Source organism: Lichenostomus cassidix, chromosome 5 (genome assembly GCF_008360975.1).
Source record: "Lichenostomus cassidix isolate B80296 chromosome 5, HeHo_3.0, whole genome shotgun sequence".
Classification (NCBI taxonomy): domain Eukaryota; kingdom Metazoa; phylum Chordata; class Aves; order Passeriformes; family Meliphagidae; genus Lichenostomus; species Lichenostomus cassidix.
In genome coordinates this window covers 52,841,298-52,863,944 of record NC_139486.1, presented here as the reverse complement: position 1 = coordinate 52,863,944, position 22,647 = coordinate 52,841,298, and positions in this window count along the sequence as shown.

Genomic DNA, 22,647 nt, shown 5'->3' with positions numbered 1-22,647 from the left:
TCAGTGTTTATTTGGTGCTACCCATCTCCCTTGTGTTTCTGGAGGGCTGTGCAAGTGGGAAAGACAGGAAAATATAGAACCTATAAAACTTGCATCAGCTTTGATTGGGTAAAAGTGCCATGTTCAAGCTACAAGCAGTTTTTCACAGGAACAATGACTGAAACTTCAGTGGATCCAGACCTTGTCTGAGTTAGATGGCAGCTAGAGTCTCACAGGAGAAAGCTCTCATGAACAGCCTCTAAGTGCATGAACCCATTCTCTCAGCTGCTAAATTTCTTCTATTTTATCTCTTGCTGCTCTCAAGGTTATTCAGCTCCTCTTTATCATACTGCAATTCTCTTGCATAGTAACCATGTCTACCAGCTGTATTCCAACAGGGGGTTTCATTAGCAAACTCCTCATTATTTCAGAGAGGTCATTAATGAAAGCATCACATGGTTGGCCCCAGGCAGATTCCTTGAAAATCTCTAGTAGTCAAACCCCCTCTAGCCTCATAACTCCTCCCAAGGAGGTGCCAGCCTCACCTTACATCCTTAAATCCCAAAACTTCTTTATAATACCCAGTGTGTGATTTATCTTAATCTACTAAGCACTGAATTAATAATGCATTGCAATGTTATAATAAGCCAGACTTGCAGAAAGGTGTAGATTTCTTAAAATGTAGCATTTCTGTCCTAATGCAAGCAGGAAAAAGATGATAGCCTAGGAAAATAACAAATTACTAGAGGACTAAAAGGGAAAATATTTGTACTATATCAGAATCAGACAAAACAATTTGAACTGCCCTGAAATACAGTGGTCCCAGTGAAAGCCACACATAGGATGTGATCCCAGAAACATCAAAGAAGTAGAAAAATACTCATTATTAATTTATCAGGAAATATTAAAGAAAGGAAATGGTTGTTGTTTTTTTTCAAGATGCAGGAATCTTCAGGTATCACACACTTTTATTAAAATACAACGATGGATGAGTGTTAGCTACTAATGTGCATTAATCAAAGAGAATGTTTCATTATTGTCCAAAATAAAACAAAAGGCCACTCTGGACTTGTGTTGCATGCCAAGTAATTAGTACAGCCATCCATAAACTTGGCCAGCTGAACAAGGCAATATTCACCAGCCAGAATAACCAACATAGGGGAACATTTTTGGTCCAGTCACCACCTCGTTCTTGGAGGCATGGAAAGGAGCTCCCATAGCAGGGTGAATCCCTGACCTGGCTTACCTGGAGCCCCTAGAATGAATAAGGTATCAGAACACTTACTGAGAGACAATTACCAAAAGTGTAAGATACATCAACATCGTTTAACAGCTACAGGAGTTAGCAGGGAGACTGAGTTATTATACTGCTTCCCAATACTGTTATATCAGGATCTTCTTTCCTCCAATTCCTCCTCCACTCTCTCATCATTGTTCACTCCCCCAAGGTTTCCAGTTAGAGTGCAGAATTTGTTTCCTCTCTCCAGATAAGAATTCTGTCATATCCACCTTGGCATCAAGCCTTATTTCTTTCTCTTTGTGCCATATGACCTGTTCCCTTTCTCTGTTTCATTTTAAAACTCCTGGCAGATTTTTAAACTTCTTTATTCTATGCTGCACTTAACATTAGCTTTCCTTAATAAAACACAGTGAACTTGCAGTGACAGGATTAGGTCTTCTTTCTAATCAGATGTCTACAAGGTATCTGGCAAATTTATTTGGGACATACTATTCAGAAAAGCACTGATTATGTTGGATAAACTAAGAAGTAACCCAAGCCAAACATAGCTTTATGCAAAAACTACATTGGAAGTTTTATTTGATCTGTCATTTCATATACTATAAAAATATATATGCACCTGAGTATAAGAAAAAACACACAAATTACCATTCAAAATTTTTTAAAATGCTAAAAAGTTATGAAGACTACAGTGCCATTAAACTAGGATTTCTTAAATATGTTTCTATATTACTTATAAGAATAATTTACAAGGATATGAAAAGTATAGCCAAGAATTAATGAATTAGGAGATGCCAGGATTAAAACTGCACATATTCATTATGATCCACAACTTTACTACATGCACAGGTACTATTTCTTCCATGTGAGCCATGCTTTATTCACATTTAAGACAGATTGATTCTCTCTTATTGAACCACTATCCACTATTTGATTTTCTTCTTACTTGCTCACTGGGCAAAAGCCAGCCCTGTACTCAGCACACACTGTTCCATTACTGCTTTAAAGGACCAATATTGGACTTCAGTGGGTGTGAATCTTCCTGTCTCTCCTCTCACATACAAATGATTTCACAGCAGAGAGGGCACGGCTGTACTGGGCAATGGAGCAGAGTTAACCCAGCTGCCCCAGTAACTCCCCAGCAAGCACAGCACATGCTGACCCCATCAGAGCATGCCTGGGTACCAAAAGCAGGTTAGATGAGCACCCTGCCCGTGCTAAACCCCTTGGCTCCTAGGACAGCTAATCAGAGCTGACATCTGTGCTGCCTGCAGTGCCAGGCCAGGCTGAGAAATGTCTGCTGGGCTGCACTGACACGGACAGGGATGATGGGCTCTGCCTCATGCATGGTTATTATAAGGAGTATGAAATCTACACAAGGTCTTATCCCTTAAACTCTACGACTGAGTTGATACTGTTGATACCTACAGGAAAAAATTTCCCAGCAAAAAAAAATAAAAAATCATTATTTAAAGAAGGTATCAACATTAGTATGCTTTAGTTAAAATGGCTCAGTGCACAAACACTTCTGGTGGAAGTGGTGAGACTTTCCAGAAGAGCTTTAGAACTAGATCTAAATCTGTGATCTAAAACACATTAAAAATTACTGAGCAAACACTAGACAGTAGCTAAGGCTCTTTGTCTCAATAAGGCCTTAAATGACTGGCCCCAGATATCCTTGACCAACAATCCCTCTTGATACGACAGACTATGGTATAATACCAGACAGTTTTACTAGGAAATCTGTGGGGTCCTCTTATTCATGCAGTTTCTTAAACCAGGAACTTCTTACTTCTAAATAAACATGCTTAAATATCTTAAAGTCAATAGAAAATTATGATCTTTGGTGACATCTGATAAAATAATTAAATTAGGTCTTTCTTATCCTTGTCACATAGTAGAGGTTACACCCCAGGATTTTTACCTCAGTAAGATATGGAAAATAAGTCTGATATTCAGCCCTGTCTTCATTGTCTTTATTTCACAAAAGTGAACATACCCATTTGTTAAAAATGCTTGAGCTTAATAATAATAATAATAATAATAATAATAATAATGTAGTGTTGGATGTGTTGTGGTCACATTAAATACATTCATAAGGCCCTAAATAACAATTAGCATGTTTGCAGGTGTTGCACACTCCAGTGTCTTCAAAAATCTATTTTTAATTTATAAAGGTATTGCTTGAAAGTAGGTTCTGTTTGCATGAAAGGCTGTGCTCAGTAGATCTCTGTGTACACTCAGAGAACTGAAGGTCAGCCTGGAGCATCCAGACGATCCTGTTTACTAATTCATGGAGTGTTTCACAGCATGCCAGAAGGACACAACAGTAGTGTTCTCACTTCTTGGTATTCTGCAGTGGTGGAGAGCTTATTGGATTTTCCTCAGTCCCCTGTCACGCCTTAAGCATTTCTAGATCATTAATGATCAATAGATCCGTTTAGATAAGAATAATCGTTCAGACAATTGAAAAACACACATTTGGTCATAGTCACAAATGAATTTGCTGTTCAACCCTCCCCGAGGAATAACTGTGCTATTGGAAGAGCACATTTTGGACTACCAGAGATGCTAGCTTTGATGATTCCCTAATAACTGCAGTGTAATATTTGGTTTGTTTGTTCAAACACTGCACAATTATACTTCCTTTAAATTTATCATCTTTACTGAGATTCTGAGCTCTGTCTAGACCTTATGACCTCGTTGTGTATTTAGTTACCACAGCAGCCTCTGCAGTTACAAAAGTAAAAATGTTTTCTCTTAAAGAGCTGCTTTCTCAGTATTGAGAAATGTTATTTTTAAGTCCCAAGCAGGAAATACCCAAGATCCAAGAACACAGAGTTAATAGTAGCCACAGGCACCTTGGGACAATTCAGGTAACTGAAAGAGTGGCTGGCAAACTCAGATTTCTCATGTATCTCCAGTTGTGAGGGAGATCTTTTTCCCCAGGACTTTATCTACATGTTCAGTGATTTTAATCTTCATTGCCAGGTTTATCACCTTTTGAAGGATGGCAGTCAGACTCCTAGTCCATCATTCCCAGCACACTTTCTGTGAGCCCTTTCTGTGGACAGGACAGACTTCAGCAATATTCCTGCTTTTCTCATATTGAAATAACTTTTAACTTTTTTAAAATTCTTTTTCTTCCCCATCCTATGCAAGGTGCTCCTCAAACTCTCTCTTAACCCTCCCAATTTCCTCATTACATTTGATCTGCCATATGGAGTTTCCTGTTCTATTCAGAAGCACAAAATTCCAGTTACAAATGCCAGTACTTCCTACATGAAAATCACCTTGCTTTTCTCTTTAGTCCTGCAAGGCTTTTGCTGGACCACTCTGATTTCTTTTCAAATTTCAGCACACAGTTTGTCCTGAATGCTAATACAGGATTTCTCAAAAGGGGCTAGGCTACCTCTAGGCTTCTTGGTTTTTAACCTGCTCCTTCCTGAATCCTTTCTCTTCCTTTTAACCACTTGCCATATTAGTATGCAGCCCCCTTTCTTTATATTGAACACTTGTGTTCTAGGTTTATTTGTTTAGTCTCTCCTGCTGCAGTGTTAAGCCTAATCATACTGCAACTGCTATTAGATCAGCTCCCACATGGTTCTGTGTGCCACTCAGGACCAAAGCCAGGACAGAGCTTTTCTGGGATTGTAGACCAGTTGCTCTGGAGAGCAGCTCCAAACTCTGTATTTCTGTATCGTGTCATAGGTGATGAGGAATTAATTCTGTTGGTAGCTGATACATCCCAATATCAACACTTTCCCTGACTTTGTTCTCTGAACTCTATCCTCTTGCTATATCCTGACTGAGGATGAGGATAATTATACAGTCCTAACATTACAATTTTATTATTACAGTGGGATACTTCCAACCACGGGGATTTCAGAATGTTTTCTCATTTTCAACAATAGTTTCATTTGTTTACACTTTGTTTTAGACTCCACAAACAATGCCAGTCCTCTGCATGCACCTTCTATCAATCTGTGTGAACTTCATAGGCTGGGAACAACACATCCACCAATAACTCCCTTTCTGCAAGTTCTCTGAGGTGCCTCTCATCACATGAAGCCAAGCTTCCTGGTTCTCCCATTCCATTTTCCATGCTTCCCCTTGGTCTGTTCCCCACTTTATTGGACACATTGTCAGCTGACATAGGAAGGAGGCTGATTTCTCTTTCCTACTCGCTGCATTTGTGGTGCTTTCCTTGCAGTTTTTCACACATGCACTGAACATTATCCATGGGCAGTTGGGGGGATCACAGCCCTCTGACATCCGTGCTCCTGTACATCTGTCAGCTTCCTCCCAGCTTATAGCACTTTTTTATGTTTTCAGGACCATCAACCTGGCTCTTTTCTAGCCAAGGTTTCAACCCTTCCTTCCCGTTCCCCCTCTTCTGAAATATTCCCCACATCCTACTGCATCTAAATCTCTTACAGCAGTATCTAAACGAAATAATTTCTAACTGAATATTATGTTAATTTCTGTTCATGAACAGCAACTGATCATCATCTTAAGAACTCCTCCTCTGTTACAGATTAGACTATTACCAGAGCACAGAATATCTAAAATGTTTTTATTTTATGAAAGGTTATTAACAGGCAGCTGCCAGATTATTAGCAGGCAGCTCAAGTATTATATTTATCCAGATAATAACAGCATCAACACTGTAGTGCAAGCTTCTCCCATACTGTTCTATTAATTTATTTCCATCATGCCCAGGAGAAATTCCAACAGGGAAAAGGGATTATAATGAGTTTCATGAAGCCTCATTCATGCCAAGCTATTACAGATAATGATTCAGAGGGGTGGAAAAGGATATGGGGCAGCATCCAGAAGCTGGGGAATAACAGGGTGTTAAATCACCAGTGCCTGTTTGCAAAATCCTGATAAATACCAGGCAAATCCCATATTCCCTGATGTATTCAGCTTCACCTTACAGGGTGCCAAACACACTCCAGAATTTGTATACAAGGGGAAGATCTGCTCTGCTCTGCACTGGGGCAGCCTCACCGCAAGTGCTGGGGACAATTTTGGGCACCACAATGCAGAAAAGATATGAAGATATTAGAGAGCGTCCAAAGGAGGCCATGAGGATGGTGAAGGGCCTGGAGGGGAAGCCTTGTGAGGAAGAGCTGAGGTCTCTAGGTTTGTTCAGCCTGGAGAAGAGGAGACAGAGGGGAGACCTCAGTGTGTTCTTCAATGCCTTCACGAGGGGAAGAGGAGGGGCAGGCACTGATCTTGCCACCCGTGACAGGACTCGAGAAAAAGGCCTGAAGAGAAAAAAACCCAGCAGTATCCTATCCCAGAAATGGTTAAGAGCAGAGCAGAGCAGATACATTCTAACCTGCAGTACTTTCTCATTAGGACTCTAAATTCTGAACTCACAGGCACTTTCAGCAGAGGGAAACCTGTTAAGGTACAGCATCTATACAAGAACATATCACAAACAGTAATGACTGGTAGCCAGCAGCAATTTGACTTTAAAACAAAAATCCTATCTCTGCATCTCTTAGAAGAATTACTCCTCCTATGGCTAGAACAGGCAAGTTATTTTGCCTCCATTCATTTTGTTCTGTGGAGTTATTCACCACATCATGTACAGTGGCATATTTATGATGTGAAAGCCACATGGTAAAAATCATCTCTTCAACAGAAAGCAGAGCATTCTGAAATGTCCAGGCACTTCCCAGAGCTGCTCAGTCACATGGTAGCTGCCATGGGCTGGAGGAACACTAGGAATGAATAAATTCATGATCCAGATCTGTACCATTTGTGGTTTCAAGTATGTGTTGCAATATAGAAAGTATTTTCATAGCAGTCAGATACAATCAATGAAAACAGGTGAGGCAGAGCTGCAGAAAGCATTCAGAAAGAAGGGTGAGAGTTAATGGTCTCAGCTTCATGTCAGAGAAATGTCATGAAACCTCCATCACATCTGGAGCTGGCACTGCTATAAACTGAGAATCAGAATGGGGAAAGGGTAAACAAAACATTGATTGTACTGTTTGGTGTGACAAGCACATTACTCCTCACAGGATTATGCTACAGATTCCATGACAACAATAAGAACCAAGATATTTATAACTTTGAAAACAAGTCTCTGTCTTAATGCCACAGTTTGCATTCACAGGCCAAGGACAATTTCAAAAAGTTTTGCAAGGAGGTACCTCAGGTGTTTAAGGGATTAGGTGTGCTTTGATTTATGTATGAGCTATAATGTGACAATGTCTGTGAAAAGTGGCCTTTTCCAGGGTGGTGACTGCCAGCAGTGCTGGGTGCACCGAGCAGTGGGGAATATGAAGCCTGGAGTGCAGGAAGAATGATCAGTTTTGAAGTGCCTGTTGTGTAACAGGGAAACACCTACTGATCCAGAACATTAAAATAGCCATAGCACTTCCCCTCAAGCACCCACACGTTTAATAAAAAAGTAGCTTGGTGTACCTGTAATTTCTCAGTTCTGTATGGCCAGCAGGTAGCAGGTGTGCTTTCACTTAAGCATCGCACCCCTACATCATCAAGGAAGGATTTCCTTGGATGTATGCATATTGATTCAAAGAATGAAATTAATGTCTTAGACTTCAGTGAGCTGAAAGTTTCAGTGAAGATTTCAGTCCTTTGCCAATATCCATTTTATCCTCAATAAGCAACTTTCACTCTCTCAAAATTAAGTCTGTCTATCCAGATTTAGAGCTCTTACATATCCCTCAAAGTCCAAGCATGGTTTGCAAGCTGTCTGACCTGAAACTGTTAGTGGCATAAAGAACCACTGATATTCACTCCCCTAGGCATTTTTACATATTTCTTCCCAGCATCTTTCTTTGCCCAGCCAAACACAGTAATTTTTCATCCACAAAGACACCGTTTCCAGCAGCAAGATCCCATCACTTGCCCTTTGCCTCGAGCCCAGCCATTCGGTCTCATCACCTTCTCTGTACAAGCTCCAGCATTCCCATGGCTGGGAGATGAACTCAAGCCAATTAAACATTCAAATATCTCAATTGATTTTTCAAGTTGTTCATTACTCTGCACAGCTGCTATATATGGCACAAAGAAACCAACAGAAATGAAGTAGTCAAGGCTAAATTCTTTCAGGCCAGAGAAATTACAATAAAGAGGTGGGACACCATGGCCTAAATATTTAATGAGAACAGATAATATATAAATTGAGGTCTTATGACTGGACAATATTAAGTTCCCACCTATGCAACTGGTTTCTCCAGTAAGGTCAGGAACCGAAAATATTTTGTTTTAATGGTAGAATAGATAGCAAAAGATGCAGCTTTTCACACACCGTTGTCTTCTGACAGTTTCACTGGTGATGTGGTTGCAAAGGCACACAAGAACCTGGCAGATTTTTAAAAAAGAGTAGAAGAGGGTTTCTTATGTTTGATATTCAGTGAAAAGGAACAATTATATAATTCACTTCACAGTGTACAGAGAGTCAGCTTAGGACAGACAGCAACAGAGCAGCCGAGTGAAGAGGCAGAACACAAGAGGGTTTAAAAACAACTCTCTCTAAAGATGCATTTTGATGTAGTGAAATGAGACACATTCAGAATCCATAATCACTGAATCACAGAATACTTTGTGTTGGAAGGGACATTTAAAGCTCATCTAGTCCCACACCCCTGCAATGAGCAGGGACACCTTGAATTAGATCAGGTTGCTCAGAGCCCCATCAAACCTGGCCTTGAATGTTTCCAGAGATCCAGCATCCACCACCTCTCTGTGCCATTTGTGTCAGTGTTTCACCACCTTCCCTATTCAAAGTTTCCCTCGTCCTATTGTACAGGCCCTAATTAAATGTCTGTCCCCATCATCCTTATAAGCCTCCTTTAAGTACTGAAATCTGCAATAAGGTCTCCCAAAAGCCTTCTCTTCTTCAGGCTGAACAACCCAAACCCTCTCAGCTTTTCCTCATAGGAGAGGTGCTCCAGCCTTCTGATCATTTTTATGGCTCTCCTCTGGACCTACTCCAAGAGGTTCATGTCTTTCCCATGCTGAAGAGCTTGTCCAGCTCCCTCTGGATTTCATCCTGTCCCTCAGATATTTCAACAGCACCACTCAGCTTGGTGTTGTCTCCAGACCTGCTGAGGGTGCACTGGATCCCACTGTCTGTCTTTGAGGGAGATACTGGTGCCAGTACAGACCCCTACAGACACCTATTGTCTCTCATCTCCACCTGGACATCGAGCCATTGACCAGTACCCTATGGATGCATTCATCCAACCAATCCCTCATCCACCAGACTGTCTGTTCATCAAATCCATCTCTCTCCAATTTAGAGACAAGGATGGTGTGGGTGACTGTGCCAAAGGCCTTACAGAAGTACAGACAACAAGCACTTCAGACTACTATGACAGTACAAATTGTTGTATTGTTCATAGCTAGCTACTCTAAGTTAAGCAAAAATTTATTTATCTTCCTGATTTTCAAAAGCGCTGGGAATTGCACTGCTATCCCTGAAAGTATTTCTCTAAATAAGGACTACAAGACTGAACTGGACCTGAAAGCCAAACAAGGCTTGTTAACAAGTACAGCAGTATGAAACATCATTTTATTGCACCCAGACTTGAGTTTTCCTCTTTGAGGTGCTTTTCCTCTCTTCCATCTTCCTCATTTATCAGTGTGTACATACAGAATGCACCTTGAAACACCCAAATTTTTGTCAGAATCTTACTTCATAATACCGAGAACAAACAGGGACCATCCCAGTGTCTTGAATGGCTGCCTAGGCAGAGAAATAGCAGTTGCTAAGCTCAGTGCCCCAAGCAGCCTCACATGCTTTATAACCAACAGTACTGACACAGCCCAACCTACCAGGAGACCAGGAGATGCTCCTGTTTGTCCTCTGCAATTTCCCAATTACACCGCTGAAAACAGCACCCACCTGAAGATGCACATTTGTCTAATGCTGAACACCAGGAGAATAGCATAAGAAAATACTAGAGAAGAGAACTGTATGTCAAATGCAAGTAAAAGACCAACAACTAAGTCTCCCAGTGCAAAAACAGGAAAATAATTATGCACATCATATTAATTTGTTCCCTTCAGTGCTACTGCAGAAGTTACACAAAAGTTCTTACTCATTTTATTTAAATCCTATGTAGGCATGAAAGGATTCATCCTGGCATTATGATAAATGATGAAACATAAAATTAGCATAAACTTATTTATATGAGGGACCCTGCTGACAGAGTACATGCTTCTTCATTTTATTTTTTACCCGTTCCCTCTTTCCAAGACACTCAGCCAGTTCTCCCATCAATTACACCCATACAAAAGAAGAATAACTTCAATAAAGCTTGTATAAATTCATCATCCTAACTAGGAGGCAATATGTATTAATGAGCTGATTTTGACAAAACCTCTAGCTCAGAATAATAAAATTTAACCCCTGACTTATCCATATTGTCTAAGGAGAAGACTCCTAGTCTTAAAAGATAGCATAGTGTATATGATTCTTTCCACTTGACTGTGCAAAATTACTTGTGTTAACAGAAGGAATCTGACAGTGTTTGTTCAGTTGAAGACAACAAAAAAGGATCTTTGTTCTGCTGTATCTGTGCTGTCCACTGTTAGAAAACATGCTCCAGCAAGAACTTTGCTTTCCCACAGACTGTCCCTTTCTCAGACCCTGGCACTGTTGTTCTGCAGCTCATAACTAGAGGCTGGAACAGGGAACTCTACCTACAGGATCCAAGTAACCTCACTACTGCCTGGTTTAGAGGAAAAAAAGGTCTATCATGACTTAAACCAATAGTCACACAATAGAGCAACTTATGCACCACAGACAAAAGTCTGAAAACAATTCCAAAAAGAATTGCCTTGAGACTTTTGTTTTAGAAGAAAGCATGCACTCAAGCAAAGACAAGCAAATCCCAGAGTACAGCTGTCAGACAATTTAAACACTGGCAAAAATAATGGAGCTTCTCAAAAATATTTGTTTTCTATTTCCTCTCCTTTTGGTAATTACAATTTTAAAAGCCTAAGATGGTCCTTCAAAAACAAAGAAGTCTTCTACCTCTTGAACAATACTGCACCTATTTTGTTATACAGCAACATAAAAAAAAAAAGAAACCAAGTTAAATATTGGATTAGCAGGTGACAGCTCCTCAAAAATATTCTCATTGAAGTTGCTCAGAGCACCAGAATAAGGTTTCCTGCTTTAAAAATTAAGTTACAGGGAAGGCATCCTCCCTCTTACCATATCCTTGAGGACCTGTGAATGCTGTTGTGGGTGGCAGTGTGTTGGCAAAGCAAATGTCAGCAAACTGCCTCCCCTCACACAAGTGATTGATTTATCAGTTTAATAGCGCTGTAAATCGAGAAAAATGTTCCTCAAGCCTGAACAGTGAACCACAAGGAAATAATAGGCAACAAGCTGTGATGCAGAATTGAAAATATAAGTACTTGTGAAATACGGCATATGTTACATTTTCCTGTCAGCAGCCCACGGAAAATCTGACCTCTCTCATTTCCAGCTACAATGACACTGGCCTTGAATTCTGGTGGCAGAGCCTTATAGCATTAATGTTGGATGCCCTTGCTTTCATCTGTAGGGAACACCCACGTGGGTTTTATTACATTTTGGTCAATTTAAAACAGAAAGAAGCCAGTACAAAGGAGCTAAAAACAGCACTACAATTCACTAAACCAAGAAAGGAACCTCCAGCCATAAAGCAAAACCAAAATTCTTGGCAATCACTCAATGCTTCTGTATTTACAGAATTAAGAAAGTTTCTAATGTCTGTAATTGTTTGTACAAGATATAAAGTGCTGTCAATGCGTATAATTCCCAAAAGATTCCTTAAGTACTTTTCTCACTCCATCTAAATACATCACTGTCATACAACTTACCTTCTTTTCTTTCTTTGCAAAACACTGTTTCTGGCATATCCTGCCATTTCTGTCCAGAATTTCTCCTTCCTTCTTCCCATTTTTGCAATTTTAACAGGACATTTTCTAGTTAACTCCTCGGTACTGTGAAATGGAGGAAGCAAGCTGGGTTGGGAAGGGAGAGATGTCATCCAGCAGCCTGCAGCAGGATAAGTGCCAGCTGCACACAGCCCTGAGCCTGGAAACATCTGTAAGGCAGTAAAGGTTTCCTCGTTATACATTCAGTTCTCACTCATGATTAATCATATGTTTGTAACACAAAAAACAGTTTATAAGAAAAACCTCAACACTTCAGCCATGACCTAGATATTCAAGATTCTAAGGGTTATCAAAACTGGATAATTCAAGCATTCTGAAGATAGAAGCCGAGGTAGAGAGAGTTCAATTTCAGATGAGCATTCTGTTCCAATTACCTGAAAGTATTAATCTTGGGTTTGATGTATTTTTTCCCTCCAGGTTTGCTTCAACACTGAGACAAATATGGGGGTTTTTATTGCAAATAACAGCAGGTTTTCATTCAAGAAGGTAGGGGGTGGATTTCAACACAAACACTGTTAAAAAGAAAAAAAATTTTATGGTTGAAACTAATTCTGTTTTGTAAAAAGCTTAGTATTAAATTGAAAAGAAAAAGCATTTAGTTGAAAAATCTCCAATTATTTCTAAGTCTGACACAATTGAAACAGCAAACCTCTATTCCATCTTTCACTAAATAGTGGCAAATGCAGCCAGCAAAAGGCCATATACTCTCAGAGACTCAGCACTGTCTCTGTAGGCCCTCAAACCCTTCCCAGGGAGCTGTGCCTTTACAAACAAGCCAGGCACATCTCCTGCAACCTTCTCTGCAGCCCAGGGGAAATGAAGACACCAATCAAGTGTGACTGGCTTCAGACATTGGTCTTTTGTTCCTCTGGATGGTTTTGTTTTAAAAGCAGTGGTTGTCCTCACTTACCTGTTGTAAACATCAAGAATTCGCTGCAATGTGGCCTCTGCCCCATCTCCTGCTGCAAGGCACCAGCAAGGAAACAAAATACCCTATGGAAATGTTGTGAGAGAAAAGTGACTTCACCCTGCCAGCACATCACATCCAACAGCTTGTTTGAGTTCTGCAATGCCTTTTCCATATTGCCCTTCATCAGCTTTGGCATATCACCTGAACCTCTTGCAGGTCTTTAATATGCTCAGCTGTGGCCACTGCAATCTTTTCACTGAGGTGTCAATCCCCTGTCCCTCCTACCACAGTCTGCAGGTATTTTTAGATGGTATTTAATTAGAAGTCGGAGCTCTGTACTCACCAGAAATACAAGTCAAATAATACTGATCTGCTTCACAGGAACTTGTTTTCACTACTGAACAAAATCAAATACAAGAGCTTCCCAAGGCCCTGTTACACCCATGGAAATCAGCAGCCTTCTGTACTTAAAAGCAACTCAATGTATTTCAGGAGTGCTAAAGTGCTTCTTTCTTTCTTCTTCTGATGGTCTAGGAGCATATCCATGTGTAATGTCTATCTGTGGGATTAAATGTTTAACATGCATTAAATACTCCTGAAGGAGCAAACCCTGAACTCTGGCACTTGCTGACTTTGCCTCAGTGTTTTTCTTGCCTTGCCTTTCTTCGTTAGAAATCAATCAGCAGGCTGTACCCCCAGCCTTTCTTTGCTAGAAAATAATCAGCCAAAAATTAGTTTTTACACAGTGGAGATACATAGGATCAACTTCAGTGAGAAGACTACATCCCATGAAATTAAACTTATTTACTTGCTTCAGTCTTTTAAAGTATTGTGGCAGCAAATTTTTAAGTGTTGTTACAGCAAATGATCTGCCAAGCAAAGAGCTGCTGAGTCACAGGACCATGTGCTACTTGGAAGAAACATCTCAACGTAACTTGTATTAAATTCCCTAGATTCTCAGATTTTTGTCTCAGGAGCATATTTAAAAGTAATTAGTTAATGAACTTGAAAGGAAAGAGAAACCCAGGTAATTCTAGAATCGTATTTACCATCAAATTTAGCACTTTTTCAGAAAAATATCATTTTCCTGAATTGACTTACTCCCTGGTTAGCTCATTACATACTTAGAATCTCATTTCAGCTTGAAAAATCAAACCTATGGAGCTGAGCCAATAAATAATGCTGTTCAGTTTGGGCAATAAATAACAAATTTAGCTGCTTTCCAAATCCATTTACAAGTAATCACGCAGACATTAAGCAGTTTTATAACTGATACCTAATGGCTACATAATAATATATTTATTAGAGCTAATAATTCCTGTTATGCTGGTAAATGGATGAGCATGGTTCATCACCATCCCTAATGGTCTCTTTATGAAGTGAAAGGGAGGCTGTCAGGGAGTGATTGGTACACCCCATGAACAAGGCTTCTTTAATGCACTCTCTCATTCCTGGAGGATAATGCTCAAACACAGATGTCAGGGGCCTGTCAAGTCACAGGCCCATCATGTCACTTTATGACAGATTCATTCTCCCAAGTTTTGTCTGAAGAGTGCAGTGACTGCAGCAGGCTGGAACATGGAGGAAACTAGAAACCTTTAAAAAACCTACAAAAATAACATATTTATCCAGCCATGTTATCCATCTTGAATACTCTTTATGCCACTAGAAATGTGCAAAATTAGCTTTCAGCTGTCAATTAAAGCAATTCAGTCTGCAGTCACAATTAGATAAGAAATTGTTTGTATTCCAGCACTGACACTGAGCAGGAGAAAAGAGATTCTGAAACTCCCTTTGTGTTCGTCAGGCAGTGGGTGAGGCTGTGTTTCCCCTCAGACTCTGGCACAGGCTTAGTTAGCCCCAGCTTGTACTTTGCTTCTCAGAACTCCTTTCCAGGCCCTGGGAAACAGCTGTAGCACAGTGCACTCCGGCTACAACCCCATCTCACCCTTAAATTATTATTTTTCCTATACTGCCATATGTTCCTCATGTCAGAGCCAGAATTAAGGCTGGTGTGAGCCATCACATGAGTTATCCTCTTCAGTCTTTGAAAAACAGCCATGGGCAAGGATATATCTTAAGCTGTTTCCTCTTTCTAAGGTCCCTTTCATACTGCAAGAGCTGAGGATTTTGCATACAAGTCTTTCCTATTTAATTTCTAGAGAATGTTCCTTGGTACTGATTGTGTAAAGATCTCATTTTCTCCCTACTGCTTACTAAAACTTCTTAAAAAATGGTGAAAAATCCTCCCCACTTAAGCTTCTCTTCATTTATCACAAAGTAGAATAAAGAGCATTTTTAAAACAAAATTCACAGGCTTGTGGGCATTTGACTAATACATTGAAAGTAAAGAATATAGACGGGAAGATGGATTTCTGTCTGCTATCCTCTGCTGTTTCAGCTGTGTGCACCCCAAGCAGAGCCTGTGACAGCCCTCCATGACACCAATGCAGTATGTGAGTGACACCCTGGCCTCAGGCTTGCTGAGCCACGAGTGCCCAGCAGGCTGAGAGCAAGAAAAGTGACTCACCATCCTCTGATGCCTCATGGAACCACCTCTGGTGACTGTGAAGGGAATTATCACTGTTTTTACTGACAAGGCATATAGAAGATATGAGGAAGAAACAATAGTGCATCAGTGCTGATAGCAATAGAGATGGCTTGCTTAATCTGCCAGTAGCCTGAGGTAGGGAATGTCACTGACAGCTCACCTTAATAATATTGCATTTGGAGGCAAAGCCCTGTCAGTCGGCAGTCTCATTTATGGTTTCATATCTCTAATCTAACACTGAAGAAAAGCTTTATTAAAAGTAACTGACAATATCATTCCCTTCCTTGTCACCATCTTAGCCTGAATCCCTGTCTCTTACAAACACACTGACATCATCTCACTTGGGATAGCATTTTCTAAGGAAGAAAACTGTACCAATGCTGCCCACACTCCTCCTGCTTCCTCCTGGCTGCCTCTGAATAATGATTTATAAGAACAGCAGCATTAGACCAAAATGTAGAATTTAAGGCCTATTCTTTCCTTGCTCTAATAACCCCCAGTGATGGAGTATATCTCGGGGGTTAGCTCAGGCTTGCACCCTCCCTGCTCCCAACCATGCTCCAACAGGGAATGTTCCTCTTGCTCAGCAGAAGCAGGGTGGCCACAGGACTGGCTGGCTGCACCCAGGCTGGGCTCCCTGGCAATTGCCCACATGGACTATGGTATGGACCTATCTCCTCCTGTCCTCATTAGCTTGAGTCACAAATCTAAGAAATTCAGTGGAGAAAGGCATTCTCATTGTTCCTTCCTGTCTTGGGAAGGCAAGTAGAAGGAAAGGTTCTCTGTCCCTTCTTTTTTCTAGCTAAAAGAAAAATAGGATTTTGGCTCACAGTCTTTGCCAGTCAATGTCATTACAGATCAGGAAAGCAGCTCTCCTAGGGCAGGACATGGATTTGCCCTCACTGCTCAAGCAAACCTGATTTTGAGCTGAGCATGGCAAAACTGAGCTGATTTTGGGGGAAGATCCATCCAAATAAAGAAGCTGTCTAAGCTAAAGTAGAATGAGGCCTTGGTTTACACATTCAATTTATTTGGAGCTACTTTTAAACTAAAAGTGATTAAAATATCAGAAGCTTTTAAATAAAAAATAAAATTACATCAGCACTAGTAAATATAGATGACAGATGAACAAGGAAGGCTATTTGCTGCGTGGCAGACAAGGACCTCTCCATGTCCAAAATTTCTGTGATGGGATAATAAAATGGTGGTTTGTGACTAGCTTCTATTTTAAATAAGATACTCCCTTTTTCCTTTAAATGCTTCTTTAAAGGTGATTCCAGAGTCTCTCACCAGAAATGTGTTTCTTATGAGCTGAATTAATTTTCACTGACCTTAACAAATAGTCATCAGTCACCCAAAAAATGTCCCCCCAGAATATCAAACAGCCAGCAAAACTTCACACAGCTCCATAATTTATGTGTTTGAAGGATGCATTAAGTATTTCAAACAATTTCTAGGATGTTTTAGACCATAAAGCCTGCTTTCCACTATCATAGATCATTGGCTCTGCTTTACAAGAAACATTGTTTTACAGGTTTATAACTTGCCTATAAAAATGTGCTTCAGGCTAAAGCTCAGTATAAAAAGGTCTCAGCTAAAGGGTAATTTTTTTCATTGCAACTTTTTTCTACTTTGTTTAGCCATTTAAGATCAGACCTGCCATCAAAAAAATCCCCTGTCACTGTAGGATTATCACCAATGCTGGGTGTTGAATTATTCTCCAAACTGCAGGGAAGGGAAAGGTAACCCAGATTTAGAAAAAACCCACAAAACCATCAGCAAATGAACACCCCAAAAATGCTGGAACTATGAAATTTTATATGGTCAAGGTTTTAGATTTTTAAGGCAATGTACTGGAACACGTTCTCAAAAGAGCAGTAACTTAGTGTGCACTTCAGACCATATAAAAGGATGTAACATTATTAATGTATTACCATTCCACTCCATCTGTAGCAGAGTGCCCCATCAATGCACTTCTGCATTGTTGGCAGTTTGGAGTTCCTCAAGACCTGGCAAACAGCTGGCTAAAGTTGTTTGGTCTCTTCATGTCATCCCATGCAAGGATTCAATGGCATCCCAGTGAGCGTCACTTGGGCAAGCTCAGAACTAATTTAGCATTCTCAGAAGCAGAAAACATTCAGCCTAATAATAATCAGTGAAGTCAGACCCAGGGCAAGCAAAGTTCAGTAATTTGAGCTCAGTTTTATGTTCAATTATTTAGCTCATAAAAGCTAAATAGGTGTTAATGCCTATAGGGAACAGTAAGAGTTATTAGTATTAAGTTATGTGAAACTACCATAAAAAGACAGCTCTGGGGTTTGTTGGGTTTTTTCCCAACAGCTGCAGAAGGGGTATTGTCGGGAAAAGTAGACATATGCTTTTTCCCCAGTCTTCAGAGTAAGTGAAATTGCTGTATTTTTGCTAAGTTTCTGGACAAGCTGAAGCAGTACTGTTGGTTAGAGGGTATTACAGGGTAAGAGTACTCAGAGAACATTTGCGTCAGAGATCCTGGACAGCCCCAGTTCACACTCTGGTTGTAATACCCATGTCCATATCCATTTACATGAGAGACCTTTTGGGTTGAGTGGGTTTTTACTACCTAGTTGTTCTAGGCATACTCTAGTGTAGAGTTACACTTCCTAGAAATGCTAGAGCTGTTGCTCCTACATTTAAGGCATCCGAAGAAAACAATTCTGTTTCTAATAGTTATATAAATAGTTCAAATACTGATCAGCTTCCTGCCCTACAAGCCTCACAAGAGTATTTTATGCTTCTTTTGAAATCGTAAGGTCATAGGTGCTACACTTACAAGCTGCTATTTATATCCCCTTACAGTAGTATTTCCCTGATGTTTACCACTGGCCCTGAAAGACTTGGCAGCCCACCACACACATCACCATGAGTGGGGGGTGCTCAGCCTGGAGAAAAATAAATGCTCCAGGGAAACCTTGTAACACCCTCCAGTACTTAAAGGGGCTATGAGAAAGCTGGAGGGAGACTTTTGACAAGGGCAGGTAGCGATAGAACAAGGAAGGATGGCTTTAAACTGAAAGAAGGCAGGGCTGGCTTAGATACTAGGAAGAAATTCCTTACTGTGAGGGTGGTGAGGCACTGGCACAGGTTGCCCAGAGGAGCTGTGGATGCCCCGACCTTGGAGGTGTTCAAGGCCAGGTTGGATGAGGCTTTGAGCAATCTGGTCTAGTGGAAGGTGTCCCTGCTTGGGGACAAAACTCTATGCCCTTTAAGGTCCTTTCCAACCTAAGCCATTCTGTGAAACAATTCTGGGAACATTTAAATATTAACTAAAACTACAGAACAGCAATATGTTTCCATGCATCAGTAATAGAGTAATTAATTATGCCTTTTCAGATCAGCAATATTATGAAGACTACTGTGTACATCTAATTTTACTGGGTAAAGTCCAAAAACCCTACAATCAAATCAGAATATACCACAAAACCCTGTGGATGGTGTGCAAAGGAAATAACTTTTAAAAAACTTTCTGCAGATCCATGTGATATTAACCTGCAAAACAGCACTGGTGATTTTACTTTTTCTATAATCAAACTTTCAGAATTATTAAAATGAACATATCAACTAAAACACTACATTTATTATCTACTAGTTGCTATCCACACATAAATGACAACAGTGATTATTTCACAAGTGGCATGTGCCACACCAGGCAGTACATCAGGATCTACATGAAGAGGTCAGCTTTGTCTTTAGGTGCTCAAGAATTGTAAAAACAATATTAAAAGTTAAAGGCTACTGAAGTAGGAAACAAGTTAGGATTTTCAGAAGTTTAGAAATTTACCTGTCATTAAGCCTTTTTCTGCTTAGTGAGGTGGACATAATTTTAATCACTGAGATGAAGTCACAGTTAAGCCAAAACAGCTCAGCCCCACTATGAGTGAGAAGCACCTACTTGATGGTCTGTTAGAGGGAGCTCTGCAGAATCACTGCTCCCCCAGTGACAGGGCTGAGAGGATGAAGGTGCCCAGACTGAAATACACCCTTTGTGCCTAATTCAATTTCCAAATCTCATCAGGAACAGGATACAAGCACAGGCTCTATTTGTACTAATGCGAACTGAAACGCACACTGAAAGAAATGACTCATAGGAGACTCAAGGACCTGGGGGAGATGGTAATACTGTATCTAATTTTGGAAACACTTCACGATTTGTATCCTCTTTCAGCGCTGATGGAAATAATGAAATTTAATACCAGGTGCACCACGGTGTCCTGGCAGTTTTGACCTTTAGGAAAGCAAACTTGGATTTACAGATGGCAAGATTCACTGCAAGCACATCACACAACTCTGAGCTGCTGACTTTCAGGCTTGCTAAGATTTACTGGAATACCCCAGCCCATACATCAGTATTTCAACACCCACAGGAAGGGAAGTTTTACTAACAAATAGCCCTGTCTGCAATTTTTACTGGTAATTCCCAAGACCTATTTCCGCCTTCAAAATCATGTTAACCAACATGATGTGAACTTGCAGTATTTTTTCTCATAGGACTCCTTAGCATTACACATTGCAAATCTAATACTAAGACTTTTTCATTGCACACAAACATAGTAAAAACATTAATATGAGGCAAAAGTGGACCACCTGATAATAAAGCCCACTGCAATTAAAGACCTCTGGAAAGCAAAATTAATTTAAGCACTAATCCAAGAACTTGCTTCTTTGCTGCTTCCCGTTGAAGGCACTTACCTAACTCACCTGTCTCCATCTCTTGTAATTTTCCTTTACTAAAAAAAGTTAAAAATAAATCCTGGAGGCATCCCATTTGTGAGTTGAAACATCAGCTACCACCACACACCTAAAGTGTATATGTGCACCTGCAGGTGTACATAAAAAAGCAAGCCTTCATTAAGGAATTAGTTATTACCTGCACATAGACATACAGGATGCTGATTGACTTCTGCAATCAATATGAACAATAAATTAGGTCTGAGCTGGATAAGCAATGCAGCACATTGAACCAGACTTCACAGAGGCAGTCTGAAAACTCTATCTCTCCCCATTTCATTTTTAAAACTCTTGTTCTAGCTCTCCTAGCTTCATCTCTGGCCTTTCTGGGGCCTGGAGATGGAGAGATGCTTCTATTTCTGGGATTTCTTTTTGTCCCACAAAATATTGTGTTTTTCTTGACATGTATGGACATGATGGAAAGAAGACAGATTACAAAAGAGAAATATCCCCTTTCTGCTGCCCTCAAATCCCCTTTCTGGTTCCTAAAAACAAAGCAGTTGGACAATTACACTCAATCCAATATATTGTACTTCTGTTCCTCTGTGTTTACCATGTATTTGATGCAGTAAGTCCTGGGCAGTGGCTCCTGACATCCACAGAGGTTAATTGAGAAGCCTTCCTTACTTGCCTGTACACAGAATGTTTTTCCAGCACTTGATATCCCAGAGAATCACTCACTGACTGTACTCTGTGATCCAACGGCAAGTTCTCCACACATTTCCTGAGTAGGGAGAAAACCCATTTCAGAAAAAAAAAAAATTTTTTTTAACTTTCAGTAGTGCAGGCCCATGGCAAAAAGTTTTTCTGCCTTCATAATATATCACTGTAATGTTTTATTTACAACAGAATTTGTTCCAGAGACCAGTGACTAAAATATGCTGTAGGTTAAAATCATAAATTTTCTGATCTCACCCAATGAGTTTTAAGATGTTAAGTACATTAAATTTTTAATTAAAAAGTTACTCAGCTGCAATGTCATAACTTGAAAAGTCCAGAAACCTTACAAAGTCCAACTTGCATTCCCTTACACTGAAAACAGCACTACATGTTTTTATATATGTCTGAATTTGCCTCCAGTTTCTCTCAGACTTCTCTTTTCTTCCAGTTAAGGAAATACATTCTCACATTCAAACCTGAAAGAAGTCCCAGAATAGCATGCAGCCTCTGAACTCCCAAGGCCAGAGGCCTCCCATTACCTTTAATACACTTTGAATCAGAACCTATAAGAGACTGGGTTGATAGATAACTTCATTTCCCACAGAGTGGCCCACAGGCCTCTAGAACCAAAGCACTATTAAACAAACAAAAAGAACCCCACAACTTCATTTTCACATTTAAAAGGAATATATATTTACACAATACATTAAAGCATTTAAAAAATAATCCATGCATGTTTTTTAAAATCTGCCTTATCTGACCTTGAAAAATGAATAAATATACATGTAACAATAACATACACTAGCTTTTAATCAGCAAAATATTTAATAAGCATGGTCCTACCTCTATTACAGAGGCCTGAAACTGTTTTAATGAATCAAATCTAGAGTTAATCTGAGACTAACTTTATTAAAGGATTTACAATAATGCTAGTGCTCTGAACAATCTTTGGGTATATAAAAAGCAAAAAAAGTTTTTGTTACCTTAAACTGATATTTGCCTGTTTTCACACTGTAAGAATAGTCTCACAGTGTCACGTCCCCTCAGCTCTAGAATAGTGAAGAAACATTCCTATAGCAATGCTTCCAGAATGGAATGAATAATATTCAGCAATTAATAACTTCCACCATTTAATAAATAATGGCAAACACTTAATCCTGATTTGAATGTGTGACAGAAAAATCCCATGGGAACCCCAGTTTGATCCTGATCATTAAAGAGCAGCATGTGCTTTCCTTAGAGAGAAGTGCAAACGTTTATTCTTTCATATGTCTCTCTGACTACAGGTGGCCAAGGAATACTCTCTGTACTAACTGTACTGTGCTGTTTGCACTCAGACACAAAAATAACACTGCTTACTCCAAGCCAGCATACAGCTCATTTATATTTTACCTCAAATTAGGCCCGTGAAAACCAAAGAGTGCTGTTCTCACAATCTACTTCACCTCCCTTTGTCATGTTCCATGAGATCAACTGGCAAGTAGAGGTTGCTACAAATACAGGCCACAGCACAACCTTGCTTTTCTCCCCTTCACAGTAACTTAGAAAAACAAAAAGCTATGTCCCACAAAGGTCTTATTAATTTCCTTTATCGACTGAAAC